We start from the raw sequence: 18,350 nt of genomic DNA on the forward strand, positions 1-18,350 counted from the left end.
TGCAGGTAAAGGCAAAAGAAAGCTGGACCATCCTTGAGTTAGAGAGCTTAGGTGATGATGTGTACATAAGCGGCTGCCCGACTGCCACGGCCAAGGGCTTAAAGAGGAACTAGGGTTGAACCCTATTTTGCCGCTTAGGTCAGCTAGTTGTAAATATTTCATTGTAATTAACCTTTAAATTATATTTTGGGATCCCAATGTATATAGTAAACGTTTCAATGAAACTTTGTATCTTAACCAAAAAATTTCACTCTAAACCGTAATTGCACTTAGTTACACGATTATGGCCAAATGGCTCGGTTAGCGAGTTTAGCACTATTTAAAATGCACAACGTAACGGTCCCTAGACGTCTTTGTGTGTTTATAATTGTGCACGACTTGCTAATCAAGTCGTTTAGTTGAAAATGTGACCTTAAAGTCATAACCAAGCTAGGGTTAAAAGATTTTGGTCACAAACGAATAATTTTTCATTTAAATATACGTTCCGTACGTGGGATCCCAAAAATAGGGTTTTAAAGGACAAATTTACAACTTTCAAAAGTTAAAGAAAAGCAAAGGCCATTCTAATGGAAAAATACACATTTTAGGTTTTCTGTCCCTGTACAATCCCTCGGCCGTGGCGGACAAGCAGTTGACAATGTACACCTCGCCCTTAGAGCTCTCCAACTCATGGTTGATCCATCTTACCCTTGCCTTTACCTGCACCACGCAGCACCTGTGAACCAAAGCCCAACAAGAAAACCATATAATAAAACATAATAAATAATAACAATCAAATGATCCATAAAACAGTTAACCAATTATTAAGTATGTCATAACAGTCACCTAATCAGAGAGGACAATCAATGATTCACAAGCCATTCCACCCAGCATTTTAACAAACTATAAGCAACAGATTAGCAATGGTAAAGATATCAATACTCATCAGTTTATCAAAATCATCATACAATACTCAGGGTCGACGCCCTTAGGTCGCACCCCCTATTTAACCCACTGACTCCGGCTCGCTTAGGCCGAGCTCAGTGATTATTTAGCTGACCTCAGCTCTCAATGGCCGAGCTGTGTCTGATGCGCAAATATCAGTCCCGACACTCTTAAGTCATTTATTTCATGCTCACATGGCATATCATAATCATACAGCATTTGTATACATATACAGGGATCCCTAGTCCCAACACAGCCACACAAAAGGGTGCAGTTTTCTTACCTTTAATTCTGAACGGAGAAGGTGAAATGGTTCTGAGCACGATCCTTAGCCCCGAGCCTTGGCGATGCACCTAGTTACAAGGGCCAATGGGTATCCATCAACTTCCAATCAAAATAAACTACCTAGGAGACAAAAACTAGCCTCCAGGACCTCAATTTCTACTAAATCGGGCAGTAGAAATTGTCCTGAGCACCTAGGGTCAAACCCCCAAGCCCTACCAATTCTTGAAACAATTCTATGGCTAAAAATCCCCAGGCGGGCCGCGACTTGGCTTGGTGGGTCGTGACTTGCCCCCATGTCAGAGAGCAAGAACCCCAGCCAAAAAGGGAGGCGGGCTACGACTTGGCCTAGTGAGTCATGGCGTGCCCCCGAGTCAGAGGTACCCCCAGGCCAAAATGGCCACACGCACCACGGCACCCTTCAGGCTGGGTCACAGTGCGCCCCTTCGAACCCAGAAAATCTAGGTTTTCACTCCATTTTTCCCAACCAAGAACACCAAGAACCAATCCAGAATTTCCCCAACAATTCTCTTAAATTCAACCTCAAATCAGTTACGAATTCAGGACCATAACACCCATTTTTAATCCCCAAAACCTTAGCAACAAAATTCAAAGTCATTACGCCAATTCATCAGCTAATACCACCCAAGAAACTCAATTGAATTCAACACTCAATTCATGCTCAAGAACCTAGAATTCAACCTAAACCAATTCAGCAAAACATAGAGATTAATTACCAAGTTTCTTACCTCAAACTGTAGCTCAACTTCCCTGTAGAATCCTTGCACCAATTCAGCTTAATCCCTAGACTTCTCCTCTATTTTCCAGCTCCAATTTCCAGCTTAATTCCTTCAAAGTTTACCAGCCCAAAGTCTAGCCCAATCCACTTTGTTCCTTAGCTTCAAATCTCATCGAGGAAGAGTGAGAGAGAGAGAAAGAGTACGTGAGAGATGAGAGAGAGAGAGAGAGCTGAGAGACTTTTCTTTCTTTCCTAGAGTTATTCTAAAGTTTTATATTTTGTTCTAATAATGCTGAATATATCTCCTAATAGCCAAAAGACCCATTTGCCCCTCTAACCTTATCAATCTTTCAAGGGTGCCTAAAGGGTATTTTAGTCATTTTGCTCCCAGTTCCCGCTAATTCCTCAAGTGTTCCTAACATTTACCAGTTAATCTCATCATCCAATTAACTTCCAACTACTTACCCAATGTCTAATAATCCCCGATATATTTTCTAAATTCCTGAAAATACCCCCAGGCTCCCCCGAGCCGAGTATAAATCCCTGTCGTGACTATTTCGCCAATCCACTCACTAGGACCGTCTCGAGCCATATACTGCTAATATACCCTCATAAAAATATGGTCTCAATAATTTATCACATATAATCACATTTATGCTCTCAACGGGCCAAAATTACAAATATGCCCTTAAAAGCTAAACAAGGCCCACATGCATATTTAATACTCATAAACATGCATTTCACTCCATATAATCATAAAATCATGCATCTAAACATTTAAATCACACATATACCAATTATGCCCTCCCAGCACGCTAATCAAGGCCATTAACCCTTATGAGTAGATTTTGGGTCGTTACACAAATATACCCTCAAAGGGTCAGAAATTTACGAAAATGCCCTTTTTAACAGAATCGGGACTATAAGCACATTTAATACACCTAAACATGTATAAGCTGTCATATCTTTATGTAACTCATACAATTCACAAAATCGCACATGTATAATCGCAATTAACACATAAAATCTTATTATGCCCTCCTGGCACAGTAATCAAGGCATTAAGCCTTATTAGCGAATTTGGGATGTTTCAATGTTAGTGTTGAAACTATTCACCCAATGACTTGTTCTTACCCATTGAACTATTTCCCTTGATGTATACAAGTTTGGATTTGGGTTTCCATCATTGATGAATATATTATTCTAGGAGTTTCAATCCCATCCCTCTTGAAATGGAACTTACTAACCTCTTCGCAAGAGGTTTTGTAAATGGATCTGATAAGTTCTCACTTGCCTTAACATATGAGATCGATATGATTCATCCTAGAATCAATTTTCTCACATACTCATATCTTAGACTTATATGTCTAGACTTCCCATTATATATATGCCATTATAAACTTTGGCTAATGTAGATTGTTTATCACCATTGGGATATTCCTCATGAAATCCTAAGCCACTTGGCCTTTTTTCCATTGTCGCTAGAGCTATAGACTCATTCTCCGTGATTGAGTGAAATATATGTTTGTTTCTTTGGGCCCCAATAAACCGCTCCTCTTTTGAGCATAACACCCAACCGATGGTGGAAAGATTGTCTCTCAGACTCAATATCCAACTTGTGCCAGAGTATCCCTCAAGTATCTTAGAAAACATTGAAGACCTAGGTTCTTGGTCCTCTCTAGGTACCCTAGAATTCTCTCAATTTCCTTCCAATTTTTGATACTTGGATTGCTTATAAACCTACTTAGTTTACTAACCACTCTACCATTGTTCTTTTCAAGCCTTATGTCTGAATCAAATGGTGTATTCGCCTCATTGATTTTAAGATTACTAAACTTGTCAAACACTTTCTCAACAAAGTAACCTTGACTTAAGGTATGATCGCCACAATAAAACCACAATTGATAAAAATTGAAGATAATTTTCTCTCTTTGATTTCCTCTCAGCGGTTTTTGCTGGAGCCATGGCAAAGGGGCAAACGAAGCAGGGGAAAGCCAAGAAGAAGGTGGAGATTTCGCCGGTTGTGAAGGCTACGAGAAAATGAGGTCCAACCTCTTTGGACAGGGTTCTCAAAACAAAATTGGTGGATGAGATTTTGGGGGTTAATGCCTCGATGTCTCAGCTGACGAAGATGGAGAACAGGACGTTAATGATACTCTGTATACGATGGAGGAAGAGGTGATTCCTCTATCGCCGAGAGCTACTCTGAAAAGAAACCAGGAGGAGCAGGAAATACGTATGGAATTTGCCAGTTATCTTGAAGCTACCAAACGTTGTGAATCGAAAGTGAGGTCAGGTAAACAGATCTCTCCCCCAATTTTATGCTCAAGTAGTGTCATTCAAAACCTAGATGCTAAATTTGGGGATTCTGGGGCTGAGGAGGGGGGGGGGGGGGGGGGGAATCTAAGCCAATGGTGAAAATAGATATGGCTGATATAGAGGATGAGATTCTATTTTGGAATTCATCATTGGTGTGCTACGTTTTAGGGGCTAATCCTCCCCTAAATGTATTTGATGGTTTTGTTAGAAGGAAATGGAAGGATAAAGGGGTGGATAAGGTAGGGCTACTGTCTCCAAGTGTGTTTTTGGTTCATTTTCAGGCCATAAACACAAGAGATGAAATCTTTCATGGAGGCTATCTGTTCCTTGACAAAAAAAAAACCAGTAATGATGAAGCCATGGGACGCCTATTCTTATTTTTCAAAAGAGGATGTACATTCAATTCCGATATGGATTCAACTTCACAATTTGGATCTTAAATATTGGGGTGAGCGTTCTTTATTCAAAAAATTTGGGAAACTGGGTAAGCCATTGAAGCTTGATGAAATAACCAAGATAAGGACAGGTTTAGTTTTTCGCGGGTGATGATTGAAGTCCAGATGTTTCAAGACTTCCCTGATACAATATCATTTACAAATGAGATTCATCAAGACATCGAAGTGCAGGCTAAGTACGAATGGCTTCTTATTTTTTGTGGTAATTGTAGTGGGATGGGGCACAACTCATCAGTTTGCAGAAAGAAAATGGAGACTAAACAGGTTTGGGTACCAAAAAAAGCTGATGTGGGTAAAGCTCCAATAGTAGAAGATACAGAGAAAGATGGGGATGGCTTTCAGAAAGTAAAAAAGGGCTGGAAAGTGGTTCAAACAGAGGCAAAAGTGACAGAAGTTTCTAATAATTTTCAGGCTCTTGAAGGTCCAGGCGAATGATCAAAGACAAACTAGAAAAGTAAGGTGTTATTAGGAGAAATCACTGGAGGAGGGGGAGTACCTCCTATCCCCCATGGATAGGATCTTAAGCTGGAATGTAAGGGGTCTCAACAACCACAATAAACAATGTGAGGTCAAGAAATTTATCTATAATCTAAAGGTGGGTTTGGTTGGGCTCCTAGAAACAAGAGTGAAAACTCAAAAGTTAGGGGAATTTTATGTGAATATGTTTAAGGATTGGTTTTCTCATCTAATAATGCTTGGCATCCAGGTGGTCGGATCATGATCAGTTGGAATCCAAGAATGTTTACTGTAAATATTTTGTTTTGTACTAGTTAGATGATGCATTTGGAAGTTTGGGCTATGGGAGATAAGGATAGTTTTTTAGTCACATTTATATATGCTTTGAATGATGAGAGTGGTTGAGAAAGTTTATGGAATGACTTGATTAGGATAGCAACAGGGTTACGGGATTTGTGGCTAATCCTTGGTGACTTTAATGATATTCTAAGTCCTAAAGAGAGAGTGGGGAAATGAGCAAAGAGTAGCAAATCTTCAGCTTTTAGAGACTGTGTTGAGGGGTGCAAATTAGAGGATGTCAAGTTCTCTGGGTGCTTCTTCACATGGAACAATAAGCAAGGAAAGGAAGACAGAATTTGTAACGCCCTAAACTCCAGGGACCGTTACGGTGCACATTGCAAACAGTGCTAAACTTGCCAATCGAGTCATTTGGCCATAAACGTGTAACTAAGTATGATTAGCGGTTTAGGGATTAAAATTTTTGGTTAAGATATAACATTTCTCTAGAACGTTTACTGTATACATTGGGATCCCAAAAATATAATTTAAAGGTTTATTACAAGAAAATATTTACAACCAGCCGATCTAAGCGGCAAAATAGGGTTTAACCCTAGTTCCTCTCCTTCAAACCTCGACCGTGGCGGTCGAGCAGCTGCATATGTATACATTGTCACCTAAGCTCTCCAACTCAAGGATGGTCCAACTTTCTTTTGCCTTTACCTGCACCACATAGCACCCGTGAGCCGAAGCCCATCAAGAAAACTCAATATGCTCATGAACAATCATATTATGATATCAAATCATATTTGGCATGCCTAGCACACATAGCTTTATTCAAGCATGAAAATAAACTCAAACAATGATGGGGTATCAAGGATAAGGAATCCTGCTCTTCTGATTGGATGACTATCAAGTCAATCCTAATCAGATGAGTGTTTAAACACTTGAGGTTCTGGTAAACCATACTGAGTGACCAACAAGCAAGTCACTACGGGGCTCAGCACCCAAAGCCATGCATATGATGATCAAAATGATCATATAGAGCTTATAGCCTTGAATAGATGAGTGAATTTCACTTTGAGGTTCTGTTAACCATACTGAGTGACTAACAAGCAAGTCACTATGGGGCTCGGTGCCCATAGCCGTGTAACGAAACCGTTACCTGGGCTTTCCTGCAATGCCTCTAATCAGATGAGTGACTGATGGGTAGTCACTAGCTTAAACAGATGAGTGACTGCTGGGTAAGTCACCAGCTTGAAGAGATGAGAGACTGATGGGTAAGTCTCCAACTTAACAGATGAGTGACTGATGGGTAAGTCACACAAGTGCTTTTAGTTTTCATCGAACTTGAGGTTGGTCCGGCATTAATTCTCTTGTTGAGTCATCTAATGCAGAATGTTGATTAGATCTAATCTTTTATCAGCCCTGCATTCATGACGCTTATGCCGTTACTGGCTCCCAGGTCGGTAGCACACGACCAATGCCAAATCTGAGTGATCAGAACCATGCGCAAGTAAGCAATGCTACCAACATATATCATATGTCTAATATCCAAATACAGGGCATTCAGCATGCTTACTTAACAATTACTAGCACAATTAAGATCATGCATACACACAGAGGCTCAAGCTCTGAACAATCTCATATTCAATATTCATGGCATGCCCTAATCACATGTTTCTCGTGCACCACATGCATCATATTTAAACATCCAACATGCATCAAGAATAACCATGCATGTCACATATGGGGTGCACTTTTCTTACCTTTGGTCCAAGCACAGGATACCAACAAACAAGCCACAAGCACGATCCCGCTTCCAAGCCTCTAGTGATAACCTAGTCACAACCACAAATGGTGATCCCATGAGTTCAAGTTCTAAAACCAATCCCGGAACCAAAACCTAGCCTCTAAGACATCATACCCCACCAATCCGAGTAGTAGGAACGATCCCGAGGCCTAAAACCAAGTTCCCGATGTCAAAACACTCAAACGGACATTTCTCCAATTCTATGAGAAACTATTGGGAACTCAAATGGCAGATAGGAAGTCAGTAATTAAACATCTCGTGAGGCAAGGGCCTGTACTTTCAGAGGAAAATCATCATTTCCTGGTGAAGAATTTCACAAAAGAAGAGGTAAAGGCTGCAATGTTTAGCATTCCAAGAAGCAAAGCTCCAGGGCCTGATGGTTACAGTAGCTATTTTTTCCAAGATAACTGGAAGTTTTTGGAGGAAGGAGTTTGTACAGCAGTGCTGAATTTTTACACACAGGGAAACTTCTCAAAGAGCTGAACTAAACAACTCTCACACTTATTCCAAAATCCAAGTGCCCAGATAATGTAAGTGACTTCAGACCAATAACATGTTGCAATGTGATTTATAAGGTGGCAACAAAGAGTTGTGTGCTCGATTGAGGAATATTCTGCCTAGTTTGATTTAACAAAACCAAAGTGGTTTCATTCAAGGGAGGTATATAGCTTATAACATTATGGTTTGTCAAGATATTGTTCGGCACTATGACAGGAAGAATGCAAGGCCTAATTCCATGATTAAATTGGATCTAAGGAAGGCATATGACATGGTAGAGTGGGGTTTTATTGAAGAAATGTTAAAGGCTTCAAAGTTCCCAAGGAAGTTCATAGAACTGGTTATGGTATGTATTCGGACTCCGAGATTTAGCCTGTTGTTCAATGGCACACTTCATGGTTTCTTTGAATCCATAAGGGGGCTAAGGCAAGGTGATCCAATGTCTCCCCTTTTATTTGTGTTGGGCATGGAGTACCTCTCTAGAATTTTGGCTCGGGACAGAAGAGTGAATTTAAATTCCATGAGAGATGCAAGGATCTCAATTTAAATCACCTTGGTTTTGCAGATGACATTCTCGTGTTCTGTCATGGAGATTACAAGTCCATTCTTTTGCTATTGCAGGGACTTAAACTATTCTCACAAACCTCTGGTTTGCAGGCCAATGAATCGAAATCAGCCATATATTGTAGTGGTATGATAGACCAAGAAGTGCAAAGAGTGGTGGAGGTTTCTGGTTTTACAAAAAACAGGCTTCCTTTTAGGTATCTTGGCATACCAATCTGTGCAAGAAAGTTATCAGCTGCTGAATGTGAAGGGTTGGTAGAAAAATGATTCAAAGAATAAGGGTTTGGAGTTCAAGACATCTCTCCTTTGCCGGTAGAATCACTTTGATTAATTCAGTGCTCATTACAATCCACTCATACTGGGCACAAATTATGGTTCTTCCAAAACTTGTTTTGAAGAAAGTAAATGCAATTTGTAGAGCTTTTATATGGAAAGGAGTTGCAGACTTCAATGGCCCGGGTTATGTGGCTTGGGATGATCTATGTAAAGCTAAGAAGGAAGGTGGATTGGGGTTTTGAAGAACTCTGATTTGGAACAAAGCTGCTCTTGGGAAGTATGTTTGGGCGATAGCAACAAAGCAAGATAATTTGTGGGTCAAATGGGTTCATAGTGTGTACTTGGGGAATAATAAATGGTGGAACTATACAGCTCCTTCTACGGGCAGTTGGTATTGGAAGCAGATAGTAGAGGTGACAGAAAAATTCAAAAACAATACTAAGGCCCAGCAGCTCATAATAGAAGAGTATAGTATTCCCTAAGCTTACAAGGCTCTCAATGAGAGTAAAATGGAAGTCATATGGCATAGAGAAGTTTGGGGGCGTTTTAGCATTCCAAAACACGGGTAATTTTATGGCTTGCAATGCTAGATCGTCTTCAGACTAAGGAGAGATTGTGTAAATTCAATATCTGCAACAACACAGATTGTTTATTATGTGGTATGGCTGATGAGAATGTTGAGCATCTGTTCTTTGGTTGTCATCTCAGTAGGCTCTGTCTGGATAGAATGAAACAATGGTTTGGCTGGAAGATTGCAGGAAACTCGCTTCAGCAGGTTCTCCGGTGGATCTCTAGAGCCAAGATCAGTGGTTTTAGGAAGCAATTTTTTGCTACAGCCATTGCATCGTTAGTCTATTATATATGGAGATCTCGGAATGATGCTTATTGGAGTCATTATCCCAACAGTTGATGAAATGGTTAGAAGAATTAAAAGTGATGTGAAAATTAGAATTACAAATACCTAGAAAAAATAACTTAAACAACAGGATAGAGAATGGGTGGAAATATTGTAATTAGATATTCTAACAGGCAAGTTTTTTTCATTAGTGTTGCTTAGATTGTAAATTTGAGATTGAAGTTATACACATTGGGCTGGTTGATAAAAAAAAAAGGTATGATCACCACTATTTCTTCTCACTCTTATACCAAAGAATGTATCAACCTCTCCAAGGTCCTTTTTCTAGAAAGTGGAAGATAGAAACCTCGTCGTTTATATTATGCTTCTCATTTCATTAGAAAAAAACAAAAATCATCAATATATAGACACACCAAGATGACATAGCCATCACAAGTCTTAGAGTATAAGTACTTGTCTGCATTATTGATACGCCCTACTAATCCAGGACTGACATCGTGTGTTAAAAATAGTGCTTCACTCATTAAGCGAGTCATTTGGACTCAAAAAGTGTAACTCAAGTTAAACATTGGTTTTCGTATTAAAAATTTTGGTCAATGAAGTCAAACTTTTCATTAAAAAGGTTTGAATATTTACAAGGGATCCCAAAGGTTTTATATCAAAATACAGGTATAACAAAATTACAGAACTAGCCGACCTAAGTGGCAAAATCAATCTAATATCCCATATTCCTCAAAATTTTCTCAACTATGGTGGCCGAGCATGCTAAGCATGCACGCGTCGCCCCTAGAGCTCTCCAACTCATGGCTGGTCCAGTTTTCCTTTGCCCTTACCTGCACCACAAAGCACTTGTGAGCCAAGGCCCAGCAAGAAAACTCAATCGAGTAAGAAAAATATTCAGATGAGCATTTATTTCAAATACATGCTTTATAAATCATAACCAGATTCACGTTAATTTTCCAACAAGTATAATGACTTATGCTGAGTAGATGTATACTGCACCCCTGTAATGTCCCTGCCACTACGACCTACATTCTGCATGTAGTGCCGATAACGGCGTCCCGATCGATCAATCACAAACAACAACCAATCATTACGAACGGTTATAACGACAGATACTTATACAGAGCAATTATTTAACTTTAAACAGATTCATAGGACGATCATAACTGTGTTTGATAATCAGGGCTCAAGCCTTACACTTAGTGCATGTGCCAATTTTCTTACCTCGAATTAAGTGCAGATGGTAGTACGATCCCGAGTGTGATCCCTTTAGCGAGCCTTGTAGAAACCCTAGTTACAACATAAACTATATGTTTATCAGGAACTAATTTTGATAATGGACTTCAAGGCTAAGCCCTAGATCTCGGGAGCTCGGATTCCACTAAACAAGATAGTGGAATGGTCCCCCGAGCCTCATAAGTTAACTCCCCAAAACCCTAAACAAATGCACCCTAACACTGCATTAGCGTCACGGCTCCACAACAAATCGAGGAGCCCTTTTTAAGATTTGTGCATTTTGAGTCGCAACGCCCCCTCTAAAGGGTTGCTACGCTACAGTGGTCCGAGGGCAAACCCACCCTCGAAGAAACCCATACGCTCCGCGGCACTCTTCCTAAGCATCATTGCGCCACTGCGCCAACCTAGAAATTTCATTTTCCCCTGCATTTCAAATCCAACTACAGACCCAAAAATCATCTCTCAACAGTTTTTTAACCACAATTCCATAGCATAACTCGTATGATACTTCAAAGTACCTACAAACACCTTGGAAACACCTTAAAACCACAAATTGCAAGTTTGAGTTTCAAACTCAAACTTTCTCCCCAAAATCTGGGAATCTAACCCAAAATCCTCAGTTCCACACTAAATTTGAGCTCCACTTAAACTTCTAAACATATTCCTATGCTCATAACACCCATCCCTACAATCTAACACCACAATTCTAACCTCAAATTCCAAAATTCATAACTATTTCTCAAGAACACTTAGTTGAGCAAAGAGAGAGATTTACCTCTGAAATTTCGAAAATCCTCAAGTGTAGATGTTTCTTGGGCAGCTCCTAATCCTTCCAACAGCTCCAATTTCCCTAAAGAAAGTCATCAATTCAAGCTTTGTTATAACTTTGAGTTTGTTGTTCTTGAGAGAATCCTTGAAAATAGCCAAATGAGAACTAAAGGAGTGCCTAGAACGTAACTGAAGGTTGCTACCTGTGGATGCTCGAAATTCAACAGTTATAAAAAGGCCAAAAGCGTGTGATAGGCTCCCATAAACGCCTCGTGGGTACGCCCGATATGCTACGAGCATATTGCACCAACTGTTTAAGGGCCCCATCTCGCGCCCCTGCACGACACGACCTCGCGTGCCCCCGCACCACGGTCTCGCGTGCCACCAAGGGCCTGCGTGCGCTGCCCGCGCGACACCACCAGGATCCGCACGCACTGGCCGCGCGACACCACCAGGATCCGCGCGCGCTAGCCGCGCGACACCATCAGATTCGTGCGTAGGGTGGCCTCGCCCAAGGGCCACGCATGCCTAGTGGCCTCGCCCAAGGATCACGCATGCGTAGGGTGGCCTCGCCCAAGGGCCACGCATGCCTAGTAGCCTCGCCCTCAAGGGCCTCGCCCAAGGATCATGCATGCGTAGGGTGGCCTCACCCCCAAGGGCAACGCGTGCCTAGTGGCCTCGCCCCCAAGGGTCTCGCCCAAGGGCCATGCATGCGTAGGGTAGTGGCCTCGCCCTCAAGGGCCTCGCCCAAGGGCCACGCGTGCCTAGTGGCCTTGCCCCCAAGGGCCTCACCCAAGGGCCACGCATACCTCACCTCAGCTGTGCCATGAGGGCCTCGTGGGGGAGCATCTCGCACCCTTCACCTCGAGATGCATCTCCTATGGAGACCTGTGGAAACCCCACCATCTAGAAGTGAAAGCCCAAGTATGACTCAGAAAGGTCATGTTGGTACAATCTTGTACGGGGTACGGCTTTTAAGACCCCGTACGCCTGACCATGGCACTCATGCAAGACAAGTAGTTGGAGCACTGGGAGAGAGGGCCTGGCTTGCATGCTTCCAACCAGATGTCAAAGTCGACACCACTACCACCTGCACCACTCCTCTGACAGTCGTACGGTCGAATAGTGGAGACATCCTCATGGTACCTGGCCATGTACTTGTACCAACAACGCCACCTCTGAAACCACTCTCCTGACAGTGTACTTATGTACCACCTGGTCCCCTGGACCACAGTGTATCTAGGGCCATTAGATCCCACTATATAATGAACCCCAATTCCACATGGAAGGGGGTTGGAAAATTTACTGTAGCAAGTGCACCATAGTGAATACAAACTGATTTCACCATTGTTCTTCTACAATTGTTCTTGGAGTTGATACTGAGATTTCTAAAGCTTTTCTTTTGATAATCTTTACTTTGCACTTTTTCTAACTTAACTTAGTTGACGAGTTCTCACCGTCAACACTACCTATTTTGGCTTAAACCAATGGTCAAAGGACCATTATACCCTCCCTTTGAATCCTTCCTTAAAGTCTCACAAGGGGCAAAAAGATCATTTACTTTAATTTCCCACTAAACCTCAAATTATACTTAAAATTCTCAATTAATCAACTAATCCATGAAATAAAATTATCTCCCATCAAACACTTTCTTTGTCAATTAATCCTGAAATATGTAAAATTGCCAAAATACACATTGGCTCACCCTGAGCCGGATATTTATCCCCGTTGTGACTTTTTCGCTAAATTGCTCGAAAGGATCAACTCCTTTCGAATATCATGATACCCACATAATAATATGGTCTCAGGCACATAACACATTAAAATTATAGTTATACACTCAACGGGTCAAAATTATGAAAATGCCCATTTTTAACAAAAGCAGGTCTTTAAGCACATTTAATACACATAAACATGCATAAGCAGTCATATCATAATATAACTCACATAATCACATATATATTTAATTAAAATCACATAATTCTATGATAATTCCAATTATGTCCTCCCGACACACTAATCAACGTACTAATCCTTATTATGTGTTTTGGGATGCTACAATTATTGTGTCTACACCCATCCAAAACAATAGTTTTATCAAATTTCTCATGCTATTGTTTCAATTCTTGTTTTAATCCATACAATGATTTAACAAGTCTACACCTTTTATGTTCATTTCTCATGTATATAAGGTTATCTATTTTAGTTTTATTTTCTTAATTGTTTTGTTTAGTGTAGTAAATATTTGTAAAACTTAAAAAAAAATTACATCTTCCTTGATAAATAATTGTTAAGTTGTTTGATTCCTCTCTTTACTTAATTTTTGTGTTGATTTATAATTAATAGTTTAGACCTTTCTTTCTTTTTTTTTTGTTGCTATGTTTTCTTTAGAATTTAGGTCTTCTTTAAAGAAAAAAATTGCATAAAATTGTTCATAAAATTTCAATCATAAAACGCTTAGTATTGGGAAAAATTGTGTAATATTGCAAATGGTAAAAACCGATATTGTCCTATCTAGAAAGATTGGTTGTTAAATAAGGTTTATGATAGCGTCACTCTCCACACTTACCTGGGAACCTCAGGGAGTTCTGCCTAAGGAAAGTGTTGGTTTAAAGTGATACCTTGGCAACCTTCCCAATCGGCCTGGGAACATTTCATGTGTATTCATTTGTACTATTACATTTTTGAACTTGTTACTATAAGAAAACCAAGCTTGTTCTGTCAAAATAAGCAATTTTACTTTGCTTAAGGGTTATTTGGTTGAAAAGGTTTAAATTGTGCTCCATACTTAGTAACCTCAGGGAGTTCTAGTAAGGCATTAGAGATCACCCCGAAACCTCCAAATCAACCTGAGAACATGTTTAACAAAAAATAATAATTAAAAAATCAAAAAATAAAATCAATTTAAATTATCATATCCAAGACAGGATGAATCATCACGAAACTTCTAGTGGAACTTCTTCCAATTTATCCACTACTCTTTCCGGAACTCTTTCCACCATTCCTTCTTCTCCACACACCTTAGTTGGTAATAATATGTTCACAATGACTCACAATGATGAAATTCAACCAAGAACTCTCAATGACTACCTCCATCCTTCTCGCACTTCCACACCTTCATGCATTATATTCCATCCTAATATGCCCGCTTTGGATTTTAAACACTATGTGATTCAACTCTTGCCCACATTTCATTGAATGGAAAATGAAAGCTCATAAATGCATATTAGAGAATTTGAGAAGGTAGTAGCCACGTTCTATAACTGAGCTGAAAACGTTGATTTTGTGCGATTAAAGTTCTTCCCCTCCTCCTTGAAAGACAAAGCTAAAAGCTGGTTATACTCTTTCAGACCTAGGTCTATTGGAACATGGGAGGAAATAGCCAAATCTTTATTTTTGAAACATTTCCCTAGCCATAAGACCAACAATCTAAAACGACATATTTCCACATTTTCCCAAAAAGATAATGAAATGTTCTATCAAGTCTGGGAAAGATTCAAAGATCTGTTAAATCAGTGCCCTCACCATGGCTATGAAAATTGGCTTTTGTTCAGATACTTCTATGAAGGCCTCACAAGTCATGAACGCCAATTTGTAGATATGCTACGAAATGGTGAATTCCTCAAAAAAGAGCCAGACAATGCTCTTGAAAATCTCTAAGAAACTGCAAAAAATCTCACACCTAGACGGGTCCAAGTGCTATTGATAGCACCAACCAGCATAAACCATCTGGGATCTATCAACTTCGAGAAGAGGATAGTGTTAAGGCCTAACTCGAATCTTTGAAAAATTAGTTTGAGGTCTTAATGAAAAAAAGTGGCCAAAAACCACAAATGATTGCTTAAGCAGAACCACAAGAACCTTGTTTTGTTTGTGGAGGGAAGGAGCATTTGGCTAAGAACTGCTTAGCTTTTAATGAAATGAACGGGATTTATGAGGAGAAATGTAATGCCTTAAGGGCGCATAACAAGCCATTCTCCCATACGTACAACCCTGGTCAGAGAAACCACCCAAATTTTAGTTGGAGAGATTCCAACCAAGCTCAATCTTCTGGAAGCCAATGGAGAAATGAGTATCAAGCTCAACCACCAAAGGCATATTCTGCACCTCAATACAATGCTCATCCATAAAGGAATTCTCTTCAGAATACCTTTCATGCATTCATGGAGGAACAAAGCAAAATAAATCGCCAAATGATGGAAGAAATCAAGGAAATGAAAAGTCAATTTTCAAAATTGACATGATCCTTGGCTATTTCTGAAAAAGGCAAAATTCCCTCCCAACCTCTATTCAATGCAAAATTCACACTTATCATGCTCATATAGGATATAGTACAATTAAAAGAGTTATCAAATGTGGTTTAATTGTATGCAATGATGTTGAGTATGATAAGTGTGAATTATGTGTTAAATCAAAGATGGTAAAGAAACATTTTTCAAGTGTTGAAAGGAAAACTAAAATGTTAGATTTGATACATAGTGATTTATGTGAATTGAATGGAATAATTACTAGAGGTGGACATAGGTATTTTATTACCTTTATGATTGTTCCAAATTCACATATGTGTACTTGCTTAAGAATAAGGATGAGGCCATTAGCATGTTTAAAATCTATAAAGCTAAAGTTGAAAATCAATTGGATAAGAAAATAAAAATAATTAGAAGTGATAGGGACGGTGAATACTTTTCCAATGAATTCAATGTGTTATGTGAGATGCATGATATAATACATGAATGAAAAGCCCCTTATACACCCCAACAAAATGGTATAGCAGAAAGAAAAAATAGAACATATGTTGAAATGATTAATGCTATGCTATTACATGCAAATTTGAGTTTTGTGTTATGGGGAGAATCCTTGCTTACTGCTTGTCATATTCTAAACTGGATTCCTCTAAAGAAGAACCAATTCTCACCATATGAGATATGGAGAGGAAAGAAGTCTAACTTAGGGTATTTCAAAGTGTGGGGGTGCCTTGATTATTGCAAGAGCACGGAGCCTAATGGGACCAAGTTGGGTCCAAGGGCCATCAAATGTGTATTTGTAGGCTATGCCTCAAATAGCAAGGCCTATAGGCTATTACACTTAGAGTCTAATGTGATAATTGAATTAAGAGAAGCGGAGTTCATTGAGAGTTTGTTGTATAGTGACAATAAGCCTCAAGAACCAATCTCATTAGAAGAAACTCAAGAGGAGTTACCTTCAAGGGTTGTAGAGCAATCAACATTGCCTAGAAGAAGCCAAAGGCTTAAAGAGATTGGATCACAAAATGAAACCTCTCAAGTGGAGTCTCTTTACCTAGTAGAGTGAAACCATAATGGAGACACTTGGGAGTATCCTATGGTACTTCCAGTGGAGGATGATCCTAAGACTTTCCAAGAAGCTATGTCCTCAAGGGACTCTAACTTTTGGAAAGAGGCAATAAATAATGAGATTCAATTATGTCTAACCACACTTGGGAGATTGTTAATCTACCACAAGGATCAAATTCAATAGGTTGCAAGTGGGTATTTCGAAAGAAATACAACACTAATGGGACCATTCAAGCCTATAATGCAAGATTGGTGGCCAAAGGGTTTAGACAAAAGAAGGGTATAGATTATTTTGATACATTTGCACCGGTAGCAAGGACATTGTTAGGATTAATGCCCTAAAATCATGTAAAGATATTTTATTGAAATAAATAAAAGAACAATTTTATTAAATTTGAATATTATAATTATTGTTTGAATTAATTATATGATAATATCAAGAAAATTCCTTATTCATTCATGAGAATATGATCTTGTATTAGTATGAGAGAATTAAGATCATATATAATGAATAAAATAGTCAGTAACATATTAAAGTATGAAATCTTTAATGAATGGCTACTAGTGTGGTTTACTAAGTCTACGGGATGCAAGTGGTCTAGTTTCAAATTACTGATGTGGAGGTGTTGTATATAATAGAGATTATATATGACAGGACCGATAAGAATTAATTATCTTAATAAACTTGTGATGATCATTTGTAGATCAGTCTAAATCCTAAGTATTCATGAACTCTTGTTTGTGTTTAATTGATCTTTTGATTCACTCATTAAGGTTTCTTAGTATAATGAGGCTAATGACTTTTGTTTTGGAGATTCAATATCATAAATGGTTGGGGACATGAATTACAATAATGGAATCCATACTTTCCTAACATATCAAATATTAGTTCCCTTAAGAGTTAATTCTGGAATTGAATAGTTATTGAGCTCAAATATACAATTTGATTATAGATTAATTATTTGCTAGAGAATTAATGGTACTTAAGGATCAAGAGGTAATTAGAATGGTAAAACAATACTCTGTAAATATAATTCTATAAATACTTTATAGTGGAGTAATTATGAAATTAATAAATAAAATTATTGGATTAAAGAGTTTAATTAATAATGTAGTTTATTAGAGCTTCGTATTATAGGTCCATGGTCCCCAGATCACCGCTGTCCTACATTGTCAAGGGTAAGGATGTCAAAAGAAAGATTTGTAGAGAAAATGACTTAATTGCAATGGAATTATTTTTCAGGGCAAGGAAATAATTATGTGATAATTATAGGCAAATAATTAATTATGAATTAATTAATTATTTAACTATATAGTTTTTATTTTGAAAAACTATAGGTTAAAATAAATATTAATCTTGTTTGGATTAATATATAAAGAGAGATTAATAATTATCTTATTTATAATAAGATATTTATTTATTTATTTAAAACTAATATTTTAAGATAAAGTTAATTTTGAATTAACGGATGTTTATGTTGGGATAAATATATTGTCTTAAAAGTTGGTTAAACAAACAAATGAGAAAATTAGGGAAAACTCCAATATGTGGGACGACACACTCACTATGGCG

At 38.8% G+C, this 18,350-nt stretch overlaps 1 non-coding gene across 1 annotated transcript; it reads right to left on the minus strand.

Moving 5' to 3' along the window:
• Positions 1-14,891: 14,891 nt before the first annotated feature.
• LOC133798922 (small nucleolar RNA R71) lies at positions 14,892-14,998 on the minus strand. The gene has a single exon (XR_009876138.1). It is a non-coding gene; the product is annotated as a small nucleolar RNA R71 (small nucleolar RNA).
• Between the last annotated feature and the right edge of the window lie 3,352 nt (positions 14,999-18,350).

The sequence above is a fragment of the Humulus lupulus genome, chromosome 8 (genome assembly GCF_963169125.1).
Source record: "Humulus lupulus chromosome 8, drHumLupu1.1, whole genome shotgun sequence".
Taxonomy (NCBI): Eukaryota; Viridiplantae; Streptophyta; class Magnoliopsida; order Rosales; family Cannabaceae; genus Humulus; species Humulus lupulus.